The sequence below is a fragment of the Acinonyx jubatus genome, chromosome B1, assembly GCF_027475565.1.
Source record: "Acinonyx jubatus isolate Ajub_Pintada_27869175 chromosome B1, VMU_Ajub_asm_v1.0, whole genome shotgun sequence".
In the NCBI taxonomy this organism is placed as follows: domain Eukaryota; kingdom Metazoa; phylum Chordata; class Mammalia; order Carnivora; family Felidae; genus Acinonyx; species Acinonyx jubatus.
In genome coordinates, this window is record NC_069382.1 from 150,183,092 (window position 1) to 150,201,661 (window position 18,570).

Below are 18,570 nucleotides of genomic sequence, written 5' to 3' on the forward strand. Positions count from 1 at the left end.
TGTGCTGTGCTGCGGGTGATGTTGCCCAGAGCAGAGCTGATTAACAAAAGAAAAGGTGCCTTGTTAACCCATTGGTGTAAACCAAAGGGATTCCTAAACTTATTCCCCACATCTAAATCTACAGGGGCACCTGAGTGGCTCAGTCGGTTAAGCATCCGACTTCAGCTCAGGTCATGATCTCATGGTTTGTGGGTTTGAGCCCCGTGTCAGGCTCTGGGCTGAAAGCTCAGAGCCTGGAGCCCGCTTCAGATTCTGTGTCTCCCTCTGTCTGCCCCACCGCTGATTGCACTCTGTCTCTCACATTGTCTCAAATATAAATAAACGTTAAAAAAAAAAACCAAAAAAAAAAAAAACCACATCTAAATCTATGCTACAGGTCAATGTTTCACCCTTCAAAACTGGAATCTATATAAGAATGGAAGAGGTTCTAAATTATCAACATAGACCAAAGGCCATCAACAATAAAAAGGCAACCTACTTAATGGGAAAAAATATTTGCATATTATACATCCAATATGGAGTTAATATCCAAAATACATTATAAACTTACACAACTTAATAGCAAACAAAGCAAAAGGAACAACCCAATTAGGGATGCCTGGGTGGCTCAGTTGGTTAAGCATCTGATTTTGGCTCAGGTCATGATCTCGCAGTCCGTGAGTTTGAGTTCTGTGTAGGAGTCTATAATGACAGCTCAGAGCCTGGGGCCTGCTTTAGATTCTGTGTCTCCCTCTCTCTCTGCCCCTCCCCTGCTCACGCTCTGTCTCTCTCGAAAACAAACAAACAAACAAACAAACAAACAAAATTTAAGAAACGACCAGATTAAAAAAAGCGGGCAGAGGACTTGAATAGATTTTTTCCCCAATGAAGATGTATGGATGCCCAACAGGCACAATAAAAGATGCTCAACATCACTAATCACGAGAAAATACAAATCAAAACCAGAATGAAGATATCATGGATTGGATATAATCAAAAAGACTAAAAAAAAAAGAGACAAGTGCTGATAAAGATGTGGAAAAACGGAACTTTTGTATACTGCTTGTTAGAATGTAAATTCGCACAGCCACTATAGAAACTATATGAAGTTTCCTAAAAAAAAAATGCAACTACGATATGATCCAGCAATTCCACTTCTGGGTTTTTATCTGGATCAAAGGAAAACACCAAGTTGAAAAATATATGCACCGTTATGTTCATTGCAGCACTATTGACAATGGCTATGATATGGAAGCAACCTAAATATCCACAGATAGATGACTTGATGAAGAAGATGTACACACACACACACACACACACAGACACACAGACACACACACACACACACTGAAAGGAATATTAGCCATAAAAAAGAATGAAATTTTGCCATTTGTGACAGCATGCATGGATTTAGATGGTATTATGCTTTATAGCAAAGGAAATCATCAACAAAATGAAAAGGCAACCTATGGAATGGGAGAAAATATTTACAAATCATCTATCTAATAAGGGATTAATATTAGAAAACATACAAAGTATTCATACAACTGAACAAACAAAAACCTCAATAGCCCAATTAAAAATGGGCAGGGGCGCCTGGGTGGCTCAGTTGGTTAAGCATCTGACTTCGGCTCAGGTCATGATCTCATGCATTCACGAGTTCAAGCCCCACATCAGGCTCTTGGCTGACAGCTTGGAGCCTGGAGTGTGCTTTAGGGGGCAGAGAGACAGGTAAACTCAGATTCTGTCTCTCTCTCTCTCTCTCTCAAAAGTAAATAAACATTAAATATTTTTTTAAATGGACAAAGAATCTGAATAGACATTTTCCCAAAGAAGACATACAAATGATGAACAGTTATATGATACATGATAATCTCTAATTATCAGGGAAATGCAAATCAAAACCACAGTGAGGGTGCCTGGTTGGCTCATTAGGTTAAGCATCCAACACTTGATTTAGGATCAGGTCATGATCTCATGGTTCGTGAGATTCAGCCTGGCACCCATCTCTGTACTGACAGTGGGGAGCCTGCTTGGGATTCTTTCTTTCCTCTTTCTCTCTCTATATATGCTCCTCGCCATGCATATGCACACATGCGTACTCTTGCTCTCTCTCTCTCTCAAAATAAATAAACTTTAAAAAATTTTAAAAAATGCAATGAGATATTCCCTCACCATGTTAGCGTGTCTATTATCAAAAAGACAAGACACAACAAGTATGTGGTGGCAAGTATGTGTGGCAAGTATGTGGTGAAAAGGGAGCACTTGTATACTCTTGATGGAAATGTAAACTGGTAACAGCCAGTAAAGAAAATGAAGGAGATGGCAATTTATACAGCAGGACTACTCAAGCAAATACGGTTGCTTTGATATTTTTCAGGGCATTTGGTAGCTCATTGTCAGCTAGCATTTTTGTGGAAATGCAATCGCATAAGTAAACCTTACCATAATATAGAAATAACTCACTTGTTATGTGCATTATAAAAGTCAGCAAGTCTGACATGTCTTTGATCTTTGCATTATGCTGGTCCCCTATTATCTGTTTTGATAGTTAATTAATTGATCTCTTTCTAAAAACAGGTTTGGTAAAGATACTAAACAGGACTACAAAGACACAAACACTCTAGAGAAATTTTAGAGAGAGATTTAAATATTCTGCTTGAAGTAGTACATGTTTTGAATTTCAGAAACATATAAATTTAAATCAAAACGTGTATGTATCTCTAGTTACACATATTTAAGTTATCTACACTTTCTTCTGATTCTACAGATGTACAAAAGTTGACCACATGCATTGTTAGTCTCAGTTCCCCAGTCAGTAATGCATTTTCTCTGCCCTAAAGGAACAGCCAACTGAGCTTTAGTATTCAATCCAGTATTTACAAACTAGTTTAATGGCATCGTAAAAACATTCACAAAATAGCATGAAAGGTCAGCAATAAACTGGCTAAATCTTCTTGCCTTATAAATATATGGGTGACCAGCATATCCCCAAAAGCTCTGAGTTTGAAAATTAGCTGCTGAGCATGCACTGCAGTTAATTTTCATTGCTGTTTAAATATGATGCATCAGCAACATAATAAACCATACCCTGCATAATAAACCCTACTTTGATGCAAATCAATATGCAGTAATGCAGTATAAAAAGAAGCAAAATAACTGGAAATTATAATACACCTATGAGTAGTCAGAGCATACAAACATCACAAAGCTACCTAAACCATTTTTGATATGAATATTGGAGCAAACTAGCAATAGCTGTCTGTATTACAAAGTACTAAACAAATATAAGGAAAGCAAGTGGGACTTAGATAATAGGAGTCCAACTCTGTCACATGGTTGTTTCCTAGGTAACTAGACAGTGGAATAGGAACGTCTCAAATAATCAAAACTACAAGAACCTTAACTTTAAAAATGCTTTTGTACTTAAATCTTTACTGATGCACAAGAATAAAATTCAACTTCAAATCCAGGGGTAATTTTAAAACACGGTAAGAAAAAAAAGAGAGTGATCCCATACTGGTACCATGACATTATTCCAGAAGTAGTAGTCATTGCCCGTTGGTGTTTGTAGGTTAGATAATCTGATAAATTTGCCTTAACACACATTCATCTTCTAGTTTGGTGAAACTGAATTGGAAAGATAATGTCATGAAAGTAAAGCTATTGCTAACTCTTACTCTATCCCTCTTAAACAATTCAGTCTTCTGAGAAACTTTAATGTTATATTAACTGATCACTGGAATGCTGGCTGTAACATGGCAATAGTTGCTGCTTTTGACATACATGTGTTCTTAAGAGATCTGAATTACTTTTCTTTACTATTAGCTGAAAGATATGGAATTTTAAGGAGAACCTCAAATAAACACTGTGAAGAATGAAGCACCAAATTACTAAAAACCCAATCATGACAGTGCCATATTGTTTTAAAATGACCAAATTTATTGTTTTTTAATAGCAAAGCATTTGATTTTCCAGTCCTTCCATCTCGTCAATATTAATATAACAATAAAAAGTCTGCAAGTGATGCTAGTCTATAGGAAAGAAAATAGAAAATTAAAGGGGATGATGTTAACTCTTTAACTTCAAATTCTGTTTCACTTTGCACTGTGTTGTGTCCAAGCTACTCCCTGTACCCTGGGATATGCAGAATCCCACGAAGCACACCTATTTTACGCCCTGGCAATAATGAGTCCAAAGTAACAGTATTTTCTTTCATTGATTCTTGCTTTTAAGTATTTATATTACAAGACATTACTTGTCCTGTAAAGGTAGTCTTATGTAGGCTATTAAGCTGAAACCTAACAATCTATAAGGGGTAATAATATGATAATGTTACTTCTCCAATAAAACATACGTGAATTGTTATTCATTCAATCATTTGCCAGCCTTTAATTGATTACTTAGTCTGTAGAAGGTACTGTGCCAGATGATGAGGGGGGGAAACTGACCATGACAAAATAAATCATATTGGTCTTGTCTTATGAAGTTTGTACTATTTAGCAGAAACTACACACAGGTTATTTCTATTCTCTTCATACCAACACTTTAGCATACATGTTATCTTCATATTACAACTGAGAAGGCAGAGAATTAAATAACTTATTCACTGTTAATTGGGAAAGCAAACAAACAAATCAAACAAATACTTCTCTCATGGCTGTATGCATAAAGGAAAACTAAACAAAACAAAAACATATAATCAAATCAAATAAGAATAAAACAAAACAAAACCCAGATATACCATATAAGTAGAATCTTGGAGGAAATATCTGATTCAAGAAGTGTCTGCAGATTTAATCGCCGGTATTGTGAGAGATCAAGTGTTTTGAATAAGAAGATTTATTTTTTTCTTATTTTAGAATTTCAGATAAAGCCACGAAATTGGGGAAAATAGGCAATTAGCATCTCCATATTCCAAAGAGAGTCCTAAAGAACTGCAAGTTCTTTGCCCCACTCCTGTGTTTATAAAATGATCACAGTAAAAATCTTTATCACTCAGTCCACTACCAGAATCAGCCCACAGAAAGAAAAATCTGAAAATTCAAAAGAAAGTTCTATATTCTGTAAGTTGGCCTGAACTTTCTCTCTTTCCTCTACATTGGTCCAGTGAAGATGATTCAGTGATACCTGCTCTTGAAGAATTTTCATATCTAGAAGAATAGGAACTTGCCGTCTCTTCTCCCTCTTGGCTTACGAGGGAAACAAACAAACAAACAACAACAACAAAAAACCCTACATTGCAATGGAATAGTAGACGAAAAGAAAGTTCTTAAGGGAGCTTGAAATGTACCCCTTACAGTAAGGACACAGAGAAAGGTTTCTGATTTCCACATGAAGAACACAGAACATAAAAAAACATGGCTGGCTCAGGCTCCCATGAAGAAAGGGAGAAAAGAAAAAGCAGTGGCAGGACTAATTTTAATATGATTTGGCATGGCAAGGACTCCATCTCCTGTGGGCCTTCCCAGAAACCTCCTGCAACCTCCACCTCATCCCAGCAGCTCACCTCTTCTTTCTCAACTTTTTTACACCTCTTCACATTCAAGAACTTGAAGGAGCAGTAAATCACTGCTCTTTCCAATACAAGTATTATGAAACAAAAACAAAAACTGTCTTTATTTCACAGTTTGACACAGTCCATGTGTATACTGCGGAAGAGCAAACAAAAATTAAGGGTCATGTATTGTTCTTAAATAGCTGTGCTTCTTCAGGTAAAAGGAATTTTCTTGAGTACATACTAACAAAGAAAAAAAAATACCACACAGCTCTGACTATTTTCCCCAGTATCCATCAAGACTGTATGCATATTGTTTTCTTCTCTGGCCCCGTTTAAATATTTTGACAACTCCTTAAGTCAATGCAGTCACTCATTATAGTTATAATTAGACTTTATTTCCAATTTATTCTTTCTGCATATATGATATTAAAGAACCTGTAATGAGTCAATGTCTAGAGATACATGGTTCTAATGAACAACTGTTGACAATTTCTCAACAAAAGTCAATAATTAAAAAGTAAAATAGAAGTCTCTTTCTCTATTTTCCCTAGGGATAATATATTATGGCTGTAGGGGAGGTGATGAATTAAAAAAAAAAAAACTAACACTGAAAGGAAGAAAAGTATTTGATGGAAAAATGAATACTAGAAAATTTGGTAATATATATTTTTTAGGACGATTCACAGTAGATGATGGAACAAAGTGACCGAATATCTTAGTGGCTTAATAAAATAAAGGTTGTTTTAATTCTTAGCATGTCTAGGTCTTCAGGTACACCCCCTCTAGTGATTCAGTAGTCCTTACTCATTTCAACTTTTAACACCACTATCTTATTATATCTGTAGACTAAACTGAAGTCCTAGATTTTAAAAATCTAGCCAGTCTCTTAGTTTTTTGATAATCTAATTACTGTTTTACTCTTTCAACAACATACGGGATACATTATCCCTAACCTAAAGATACCACAAAGTCCCATACAGTCATTACATGCTATTCAAAGCCCAGGATTTCCAATTGATATGTGATTCTCATCATCATGGCCAGACATTGTATATTATAGTCCATTAATATTCTGGGAATCTTACTCTTGATGTATAGGAAGTTTCCTAATTTTTCTCTCTAATAGAAATTTTCCTCTCCACTGTTCCTCACAGCCCTTAGCTGAGTTCCCAGTCTTTGAAACATTTTGTAAGATTGAAGAACCAAGAGTTGTTTCAAGTTTGAAAGAGTTAAGGTGTTGTTTTGTTTTGTTTTGTTTCTGGGCTTATTTATTTGCCCTCCAAAATTTTGACCTTAGGGGGAAAGCTCTCAGTTTTTCCCCACTGAGGATGATATTAGCGGGGGTCTTTCATATACGGTTTTTATGATCTTGAGGTATGATATTTCTATCCCTACTTTCTTAAGGGTTTTTATCGAGAAACGATGCTGTATTTTGTCAAATGCTTTCTCTGCATCTATTGAGGGGATCATGTGGTTCTTGTCCTTTCTTTTATTGATGTAATGAATCAATATGATTGTTCTGAGGACATTGAACCAGCCCTGCATACCAGGTATAAATCACACTTGGTGCAAACCCTCCAAAATTTTAATCTGCAACTTATCTATTTCCTTCCATCTGGCTCCATAGTTAAGAAATCATACTCATAGTTTTTGGTTAGGCAGAACTTTAGCCCTTATGTTTTGTTTTGTATTTTTTTTTCCACAACATAATGACTGCTACCTTGAAGTCACCTAACTTTGAGAAACCATTTAAAGTTGGATCTTTGCATTCAGTCACATTATTTAACAAAATGTTTCTTTGGCTTTTATTGTACCAAACTTTGTATTTTAATTCTTTGCTGTATCTAGATTCAGTTAACATTACCACCCTTGCAAATACCATGAAGATCTTTCCCTTTCATGTCTGCTTACAAACTGGTTGGTCCTTTCAGAACTCATCTTCCATAGGAATATCTTGCCAAGTACAACCAATAATAATCCAAAAACACTATGAATTTTAATTTTCCACTTTCTTCTTATATATCCACCAATTCAGTATGTATGTGGTTTACTTCCCAGGTTATGGGAGATGAGAGGGGTTTTAAGCAATATATTATCACCACATAACATGGACTGCCATCTTTCTAAACACTAAAACTTTCTAAACACTAAAACACTAAAACTTACTTTGCTGCCAATTTTCTGAATATTAAACCAATACCACACATTTTAGTCTTTGTTAGAAAAGTACTATAATTCAAGGTAAAAATAACATAACAAACCACGTGAAATTTTGGTTGTTATTCAAAATGAGATGTCATCATATATATACACAGTCAAATAGGGAATTGCCAAGCACCTTTATATGGAGACTTAGGGACTCTTGTGTCCTCCTTCTTGTGGCATTTCCATCTTCCCAGGTCTCTTCTAGTCATATACTGGATATGTTGCTTTGATCTTGTCTATGGAGAAAGAGAGAAAGAAAAGAAGATGTATTAGCTTAGTCCAAGGTGATATACATCTCTTCTACCCAAGTTCACTGGAAAGAATTTGCCTAAATGTCATGGGGACTAGGAAATGTAATATTCTTATGCCTACAGTTAGAAAAAAAGATTTCTGAGCATCTTGTGTGTTCTGACCACATTACATAGAAGAAAAACACATGTGCATACAACACAAAATATCACCTCAATGTTTTCTCATCCTTTAACCAGTTGTCACATTAACTCTGAAGGAGTATTTTTCTGGAATAGATTATGCCTCCTCACCACCAAATTTATATATTGAAGGCTTAAACTTCAATGTGACTATTTTGGAGATAGAACCTTAAAGAAATAATTAAGGTTGAATGAGGTCATAGGAGTGAGGCCCTAATCTAAGATGACTGATGTTCTTGTAAGAAAAGGAAGAGATACCAGGGATGTGTATGCCCAGAAAAAAGGCCATGTAAAGACACAACAAGACAGCACTCTTGCAGGTCAAGGAGACAGGGCTTAGGAGAAATCAATTCTGATGATACCCTGATCTTGGATCCCTAGATTCCAGTACCGTGAGAAATAAATTTTTGTGGTTGAGTCACTCAGTCTATGGTATTTTGTTGTGGCAGCCCTAGCGGACTAACACAAATATCATAACTTTTCATTTCTGTAAATGTCTTAAGTACTCCTCTGAATGTCAACATAAAAGTCCTTGACTGAGGTAAAAGGATATTAAACACTCATTTTTCAAGATATCATGCTCACCTCTGGGTTCTTTTTTATTATTTTTGGTATTATTAATAGAAATTAAATATATATGCTGTGAGGGTGCAATATATAAAGAAAAAATCCAAAGAAGAAAAGGACTTCTTAGTTGTCTGTCACTTATGAAGTGAAGAAAAAGTCATGAGAGCAGGGGCTTGTTAGAGTGAACACTTTGACTTTGGCTACATTGCATCCTGTGAGATGAACACGTAGAAGAGCTAAAAAAGACAGCAAAGTAAAATATACATAAAATCTAAAAATAGATTATTTAATTTTATTTAGGTATTTGCTTAGAGAGCACATATTTGTTTAGAGGCCTGTAAACTTCTATTCATGTAAAATCCCCTCTCTCAGGAGCCAATTGTAGAAGAGATGCTATACACAGAGGGGGTCATACATTCAAGTTCCTATCATGATATCTTTCCCCTTAAAAATGGGGCTCTATAATAAATTCCTTGTTTAGAAAATAAAGCCTGATAGAAGATTTCAGTAAATCTACTACTTTTCAGTTGAGATGGTAAGGAGGAATCAGAAAAATATTGAAAAACAAGTTTCCTCTGTGTATACTCTGATATTGTCAGATTATGAATGCAATAGACCTCCCCATCATACCATTTTTCATCCATGTTTACCCATTCCCAGCTACATGGCTAAAGAAGTAGATAATATGTTATACAGAATTTCTGAGACTTGACAACCTTGATGCCCTTTAAGATAGAAGTGCCCAATACTTACAAATCAACACTGATAACTTCCAAGTTCATAATAAGTTGAATCATGCATGAGTGTCTTTAAATAATAAGTAAAATTTTGAACGCTCATATGGTCTTAAATTAGGTTTTCTTACTATATTATTTATATAACTGAAAGCATAAATATAGCTGAAAAATTATACTTTAACAGAAAATTAATAAAAATATCCAAAATTAGTACAAATGATGCAAAATACAACATTAAAAATATATGATATATGTTGTTGTGTTGAATAGAAAGTGACTTATTTTGTGGCTTATTTATCTAACATATACTAAGTAAAGAACAAACCATCCCTATATTACCCTTTTTAAATTACAATAATTTATTTATTAAAAAAAATTATGCTATGGTATTTGGCCTTCACTCGGTCAAAACTAACGTATGTCCTTAAATTACTTTGTAGTACTAAGTTATTTCCATGAAAATGATTTAATGAACATAACTGATTAAAAATGTCTTTTTTTAGGATTACCTTTTGAATAAAAGCAGAATTCTAGAGAAGCTAAACACATTGCTTGAGAAACACTGAACTCTGACCTTAACTTGGAATAAAGTAAGAAGCACCAGATGCCAAGATTCTTACATCATGACTTAAATGGAAAGGTGAAATCACATTAGAATTGATAATACTATGATTTAGAAAATAAGAAAATGTAATACATACTAACCAGATGAAAAGATACTGTTAATGATATTCAATTTTCATACCTCAATGAAACAAATATTTAAAACTGAGAATATACATTAAATACTTTCTCATTTTCCTTTTTCTTCATTGTTCACTGTTTTTTTTTTTCCCCAGAAAATTCTTCAAAAAAAAAAGAAAAAAAGTAAAAGCCAACTATTTACTTTAAAAGAGACTGTAACAAATAATTGAGCTGTTTTTCCTTCCAGGGGATAATGTTAACATTTTCATAATGTGCACATCTATAGCAGTTGGAATATATCTGTGAAAACTTTGTGACATTAAATTGTTTATGTAATCAGGGACAAGATGTTTAAGCAGATGAATTCTGGAAATGAATATGTAAACATGAGTTTGTTTGATTTCCAGCAGTCATGCACTACAGTGCCTGCCATTAACATTGCTTGAATATTGGGAATCCATCTAGTTAGATGTATCTCTAGTAAGTAAATTCACCTTCTTCTGTGATGGGTGTTTCTATCACATTATGAGATATAAATTCTGCATAATGACAGAAAAGAAAATTAAAAGTTATAGAGGACATATTTACACACAAATTAAGACATCATGTGAAAACTTTGTGAACAGTTTAATGTAATAAAAATAGCAAGCACCAAGTTGTGTGTATAAAAACACAAAAGGGAAGCTAGAAAATAAACAGTATTCTTACATAAAAAATTATCTTAATCATCATGACTGGAATGACTAAATAATCTAAGTAATACGGGCTCATTTCAAAAAGAGTTTGGAAAAATGATACACAAATGCAATTGAATTATGGGACCTCATTTTTAAAAAAATCAAAGGAAATAGAAATTCTCACTCATGTGTGCCATGACACCAATAGCAGGTGTTAGATTATTTTCACTGATGTAGAGAATAGTGATGTGTGACCCCTCAGTGAATTTATAAATAAATATTTTGTTAATTCTGTGATAGAATGAAACCATAAAATTTCGTTATTAATTAAATGTTAACAATTCTATCTTTAATGCCTAAATGAGTTTCTGACAGTAATATGTTCTCAGCAAATATTGTTATGTGCATTCTGTAGTGAATAAAAAAATACTTTAAAATTGAATTATTCAGTCTACTCAGAATTTGACTTTGTGGCTTAGAATGAGTAAAGAAAACATGTAAGGAAAAATGACAAATATGAAAATATAAGATTACAGGGATATTCCATTAAACTCAGTGAAAATGAAAAGAATAGCCTCATCAAACACTTCAAAGTTATCAAAATATTTTATGCTTTACTGAGTTTTATATAAACTTATAAAAATGTATTATCAATGAGATTTACAAAAAACCCCACACAATTCATGGAAAAAAAGAATCAAAATGTGCCCAATTAATACGTAAGACAAAGCAATAAAATTACTCCTGTACACTCTTATTGCATATAAAATTGGAGATGGAAATAAAAGTTAAAAATATGACCCTTACATATACCTTTAACAACTGGATAGAATCTCAAGTTATTGGAAACTCCAATGGACATCAAAAGGCACAACCTAAGCTTCAAGATGGTTAAAGCACACTGATTAAATAAAATAAGTGAACTCAATTTAATTGAGTAACAAACTAATATCTCTATTGTATTAAAGTAACTTTAGGTATAACTGGTTTACTTTATACAAACATTATCAAATTTTATAATCCTTTTGAAAAGTAGTGCTAAATCCTTGTATACCATCTCATAAAAGTAATGTAGCATTTTATTTTAAAAATTAAAAACAACTTGGGGAGCCTGGGTAGCCCAGTCGGTTGGGCGGCAGACTTCGGCTCAGGTCATGATCTCGCGGTCTTTGAATTGGAGCTCCTTGTTGGGCTCTGTGCTGAGCGCTCAGATCCTGGAGCCTGCTTCCGATTCTGTGTCTCCCTCTCTCCGCCCCTCCCCTGCTTGTTCTCTGTCTCTCCCTCTCAAAAATAATAAACATAAAAAAAATTTTTTTTTAATTAAAAACAACTTAAAATATAACTGAATTTGGTAATTAGAATTTACACTGGGTACATCATGTAGTAGCTTATAATAAGATAGCCAGGTATTTACATGTATTTTTTAATATTTTTGTATTTGTATAAGAATGCTTAGTTGATATAACAACTTGTTATATATTTCCTAATCCCCAAGTAAGCCAATGTTTTTAGAAAATAAGTTAATGTCATCATATTAATTAGGGCATATTAAGTCAAGAACTGGATATAGTTTCAAGTGAACCAACATATTTAGTTAGATGTGTTGAGTTTTCAAATGTCGTAGCAATGTAATGTAACATTCAAACATATAAGGTTCGAATTAAAAAATCATGCAGAAATATTTGAATGATGAATGACTAAATCATATTTATACCTACTAGTAGTTCTTATAAAAAAGTCTCAAATGATGTATAAAAATGACAATTTTAAAATGTCACATTGCTTTGAATTATCTATATTTTATTTGCATCTAATCTCTACTTTCTTACCTATCTGGTTGTAATGACAACTGATATCTCATTAATTATAATTAAGAAATCCAATTCAGAACAAATAAGAACATTTTAGGCACCATTTTTTTTCATATTTTCATCTCCATATTTATTGAAAATAACGTGTAAGAGTAAGAGCAGTTTTGGAAATACTTGTTGAAACAAAAAGGGTGAAATAAAAAGGTTAGACTATAATATAAAAAGTTAAAATTACAAGATTAAAGTTATAAGTTAAAAGATAAAGATGAGGGGCGCCTGGGTGGCTCAGTCGGTTAAGTGGCCGACTTCAGCTCAGGTCACGATCTCACGGTCCGTGAGTTCGAGCCCCGCGTCACGTTCTGGGCTGATGGCTCAGAGCCTGAAGCTTGCTTCCGATTCTGTGTCTCCCTCTCTCTCTGCCCCTCCCCCGTTCATGCTCTGTCTCTCTCTGTCTCAAAAATAAATAAAAAAAAGTTAAAAAAATTTAAAAGATAAAGATGAAAAAATTAGAAAGAAATGAGAAAATATTTCAATTAAATTAAATTAATTAATTAAATATTTCAATTTAGTCTTGGTATAAAACATTATTTTTAGTCAGCAATGCCTCTAATACAACTGAAAGTACAGTCATACTGTGATTAAACTTATAAAAATGGTATGCATTGTTATTTTATAATGCAGAATAATTTCAATAAAAATAAAGAAAATTTTTTCTAATTTACTTTTTTAATGGTTCCTTTTTGAGAGAGAGAGAGAGAGACACACACACACACACACACACACACACACACACACACACACACAGAGCGCAAGCACGGGAGGGGGCAGAGAGAAAGGGAGACACAGAATCCAAAGCAGGCTCCAGGCTCTGAGATACCAGCACAGGGCCCGATGTGGGGCCCTAACCCACAAGCCATGAGATCATGACCTGAGCTAACTGACACTGAACTGACTGAGCCACCCAGGCACCCCGCTAATTTCTTGCATAACTAGAATAATTCATAACTATAATAATTTGAAAATACAATTTTTACTGTTTAACAAAATGTGTCAATTTTAAGCATCAAGTAGACATAATTATAATTGAAACATAATAAGACTATACTTCTTAAACCAGGTAGTTACAAATTTAATTGAAATGATGATTGATCTAGTCTTTTACAAGTTCCTGGTTCCATTATCAGAACAACCTTAAAATGAGGGCCCGAAGGTGACAACTCATTTTCTTAAACAGTTTCCCTTGCTGTTATGTTTCTTGTGATCTTTTACTTTCCTTATCATCCATGGATTTTTAGTTGTCTATTATTTAAATTAGAGGGAAAATGACATACATTATACCAAAGATTCTATGCTTTAATGTTATAATCTAAGCAAAACAAAACAAAACAAACAAAAAATACTTCAAACAAACCAGCCAACTGTAACACTCTACACTCTGGATGAAATATTACACTTTGGATGAAAACCTAACAGCAATAAACTTTTATTAAGTTGGAGCCTGTAATTATGAAACGTGGCTAGGAGAGGCCAATACTTGCAAAACCCTATCATGTACTTTTAGTGCATTTCTTCTATCCCCAATAGCACAGAGGGATATTTTAAAATTAAAATTGTATTAAAACAGCAAATTTAAAAACCTTGGAATATGAAATCTGAATAAAATATATTAACTTCCTTAGGCAAATACCTTGTATGTAATGGAAAGACCGTTCATCTAACTATAGAGATTTTATGTCCACTAATATTAATTTTTAAAATTATGAATACTTTGTTGTATTCATTTTTAGTTACTACTAATAATAGGTACAACTAACACTGATTTTATTACTTTTATATGTCAGGTGTTATGCTGATAGGTTTATATATGTTAAAGGTTGCCATCAAATTCTCATGAAGGCAGTGTGTAACTACAGATCTAGTGAGAGGTGCAGCTGGCATTCACACCCAGATCTGTCTATCTTCAGAGCCAGTTCCCTCAACCACTACACTAAAGTGAATTGAAATATGAAGTAAACACATGCTTTGTAGGGCTGGTGTGCTGTAATAATAAAACAAATTAAGCTAAGTGTTACAGAAAGCATATTGAGGTGGCTAATGGCTACTGGGACAACTCCTTGTTTTCTTTTTGTCAGGTTAATTCTATGTACTCTGTGTCCAAGGCCAAGTTCCCTGGAAACAATTCAGAGAAAGAGATTCACATACACAGTGTTTATTGGAGAGTACTCTGCAACAGTACTTAGGAAGGAGTGAAGAAAGCAGGATGAAACAGATAAGTTGAACTCTGTGATACGTAACTATACATAATATAGCATGGAGGGATCTTAAAAAGAAAAACAAAACAAAACATTGTGCTAAGGAAGAGAAGTTAGACATAAAAGGTCCCATATTACATGATTCCATTTATATGAAATGTCCAGAATAGAAAGTCCATAAAGACAGAAAGTAGATTAGTAATTTCCAGGGTCTGGGCATAAGGGAAAATGAGGAATAATTGCTAATCAGTGTGGAGTTTTTTTTATTAGTGATAATTTCCCAAAGTGGTGATGCATGCTAAACTCTTTGAATATACCTAAAGATTGATTTGTACACTTTAAAAGGATGGATTTTATGTCATGGTAATTATATCTTACTACCTGTTATAAAAAAAAGTCCTCACAACTCAAAAAGTAATGCAAAATATCTCTAAGAGCATTTAATAGCCATACTATGTAATAATTTTATCTTTTTAATCAGAGATTTTGCAATCTATTAAGACTTTCTGATTTCTGTTTAGGGTAAATAAGTGCCAAATTCTCATTAATTTTAGGTTGGCTCTATTTTTTGCTTATAGACTACCTGGCAATACTTATGTGATAATATATATCTAGTATGTCTTATATCATCATCAAGACCATTATTTAGAACCAGAGAAAAAACTACCCGAAAAAACAATAAAAACAAAACCCAAAAGTGAAACTGTAAAGAAACTTTACTCCTTGTAGTAATTTTTTTTTTAAGAAAAGGAGATGAATCCTGGAGAGATAAATTGATGAAGCTCCATCACTTATGATCATAAGTATGTATACAATGATATACACTGATATACTATCCTTCTTAGTGATTTTATAATAATGATACACTAGATTTTCATGTTTAATTTTAAAGGCTCTTTGTTGTAGATGCGTGTGTGTGTGTGTGTGTGTGAGCGTGTGTGTGTGTTCCTTTAACTTAGCTTTCATTGTCCTTTTTAAGTATTGAATTTCCCAAATCTTTGTGGGAAGACTTTGTGGGAAAAATATTAAATAATTTTAATATTTCTTGTTTAGTTGTTTTGTTAAGTCAAATTATGAATTAAATGTCAAAATTCTTACTAAAATACTTCATTAAAATTAATAAACAATGTTTCTACAAGTTCTATTTTTAAATTGATATAAATCCAGATGTCATTAAAACACATATAATACTTGATCATGATATATTGCATGTTTTATCATTTTAAGGCTTATTGAAAGAAAATCTTTTGAAAGAATTATTTGTATTCTAATTCCATAAACCTATGATCTATGTAACTAGATCAACTGTACATAGAATAATATACTTTTTTATCATTAAAAAAATAGTGGTACACTGAAGTCTGCAACCATTAAATATTTAAATTCAGTAGATTTTTTATTGTAGAAAAACGTAAAACACTTTTTTTTATAACTACAAGGTAAACAAGGCCTTAAATAACTAAGACCTAAAAATGCTATTCTATGCTATCCATTTAAATATAAGTTATATATTTTAACTGTGTTTAATTTCTTAACATTATTTTACAACTGAAATAATTATATTGGATATTTTTTCTATGCATAATAAAATAGAAAAGTCACTAAATCATTTGACAGTATTTTAGAATGCACCAAGAAACCTTTTTTTTTTTTAATGAAATGGTGTCAAATTCATGATTATTTGTCTGTTATTCATGGTCCTTTTATAATATTGTAATTGTGGAAAGTAATCATTTACATTAAAAACAAACAGATTTAATTTTTATATCAGAATTGTAGGTAGGAGTAAAGTGTTTAGACACAGTTTTTTTTATTAATTTTTTTAATTTTTTTTTAATTTATTTTTGAGACAGAAACAGAGCGCGAACAGGGGAGGGGCAGAGAGAGAGGGAGACACAGAATCTGAAACAGGCTCCAGGCTCTGAGCTGTCAGCACAGAGCCCAACACGGGGCTAGAACCCACGACCCGTGAGATCATGACCTGAGCTGAAGGTGGACGCTTAACCGACCGAGCCACCAAGGTGCCCCATAGACACAGTTTTAAAAGGGAGTAAAAAACTGCTTATGCTACTTCTCAAAAAAAGAACATTATCTATGTCCATCACAATAATATATTACTAAATGTGCTTTTAAAAAAATATTTCTAATCATATTAACTAATTCTCTAGCTTCTTCAAGTGACATTAAGCATTTTAATTGAGTATTCAAGTATTTTCATTTGACTTCGTAGGTCAATTCACATTTAAAACCTGACAATATAATAAGTTTTATAGCTGCAAACTTTTAAACCATGAGTCTTAAATACATTTTGATATTTTAATGTAAATTATGAATTCATTAGGTAATAATAAGATTTTATTTTGCATTAAGGTTGCTAGAAGACTTGGTATAGTTTAGAATTTATATTACAAGATTTTCATTTGAGTATTAAATTATGACATTAATATGGGATAATGGAATATTACCAGTTACTTTTTTATTTTGTACATACATACATAAAATGTATCATGTACATAATAATATGTCTAAACAACCTTTTAACTATTAAGTACATGCAAATATATATACTTATAAATGTATATACTTATAAATATATATACTTATAAATGTATACTTTTAAATATACTTATAAAAGTATATAAATATATATACTTATAAATATATATACTTATAAATGCAAGTATATATACTTATAAATAGAAGTATAAATATTTACTTATAAATGTATAAACATATAAATGTATACAAATATGTATACTTATAAATGTATACTTATACATACTTATAAATGTAACATTCATTTTTTAAACATAGGTTTATATTTTAATAATAAATTATTTTACTATTATAAATTCACCTCCACCACATGGTCAAGTTATTTTATAAAACATACATATGTACTTATTGTATTATTTAGGATAATAATGAAGTATGAAATAATAAGATCAAATGTTAATGCCTGTTTTCTCAGAGTATCTTTTTTTAAATGTTTTATTTATTTTTGAGGCGGGGAGAGAGAAAGAGACAGGGAGAGAGAATGAGCAGGGAGGAGCAAAGAGAGAGGGGGACAGAGGATCTGAAGTGGGCTCTGTGCTGATAGCAGAGAGCCAATGTGGGGCTTGAACTCACAAACTATGAATCATTACCTAAGCTGAAGTCAGACACTCAACTGACTGAGCCACCCAGGTGCCCTTCTCAGAGTATCCTTATTGGTATTTATTACCATATGTTTTCACAACTTCCATTTATACTACTATTCTGAATTTTGTTGTTTTATAAGTTGAAAATCTGTTCATAGTTGAAAATCCCACAGAGTGATTTAAATTGTTGTATTAATGCATTATTGAATGTTTCTCACTTAAAAATATTTTTACAAAATACTTGAATACATTTGTATTATTTATAATGTTAAAACTTTCTTTCATATTCCTACTTATGGTAAAATAAACACATGAGCATTCAAACATTTAGACATGTATAGATACTGACTTGCATATTTGTCTTAGTCATCTTGGGCTACCATAACACAATACTAGACTGGGTGGCTTAAACAATTGCAATTTATTTTCTCTCAATTCTAGAGTTTGCATGTCTAAGATTAATGTCTCAGCAATGTCTATATCTGGTGAGGGCTCTCCCTTTGGGTTGCCTTCTCCTTTCATCCCCTTATAACCCTTCCTTGGTGTTTAGGTCTTCAACATACAAATTTTGGGGAGACACAAACATT

General features: G+C 32.8%; 1 long non-coding RNA gene across 1 annotated transcript in view; it reads right to left on the reverse strand.

Annotated features, from left to right (window-relative positions):
- Positions 1 to 7,739: 7,739 nt before the first annotated feature.
- LOC113598842 (uncharacterized) overlaps positions 7,740 to 18,570 on the reverse strand; it is a 29,991-nt gene continuing 19,160 nt past the window's right edge. The window contains exon 2 of the long non-coding RNA XR_003419587.2: positions 7,740 to 7,920. This is a non-coding gene — a long non-coding RNA (uncharacterized LOC113598842). The remainder of the gene's footprint in view (positions 7,921 to 18,570) is intronic.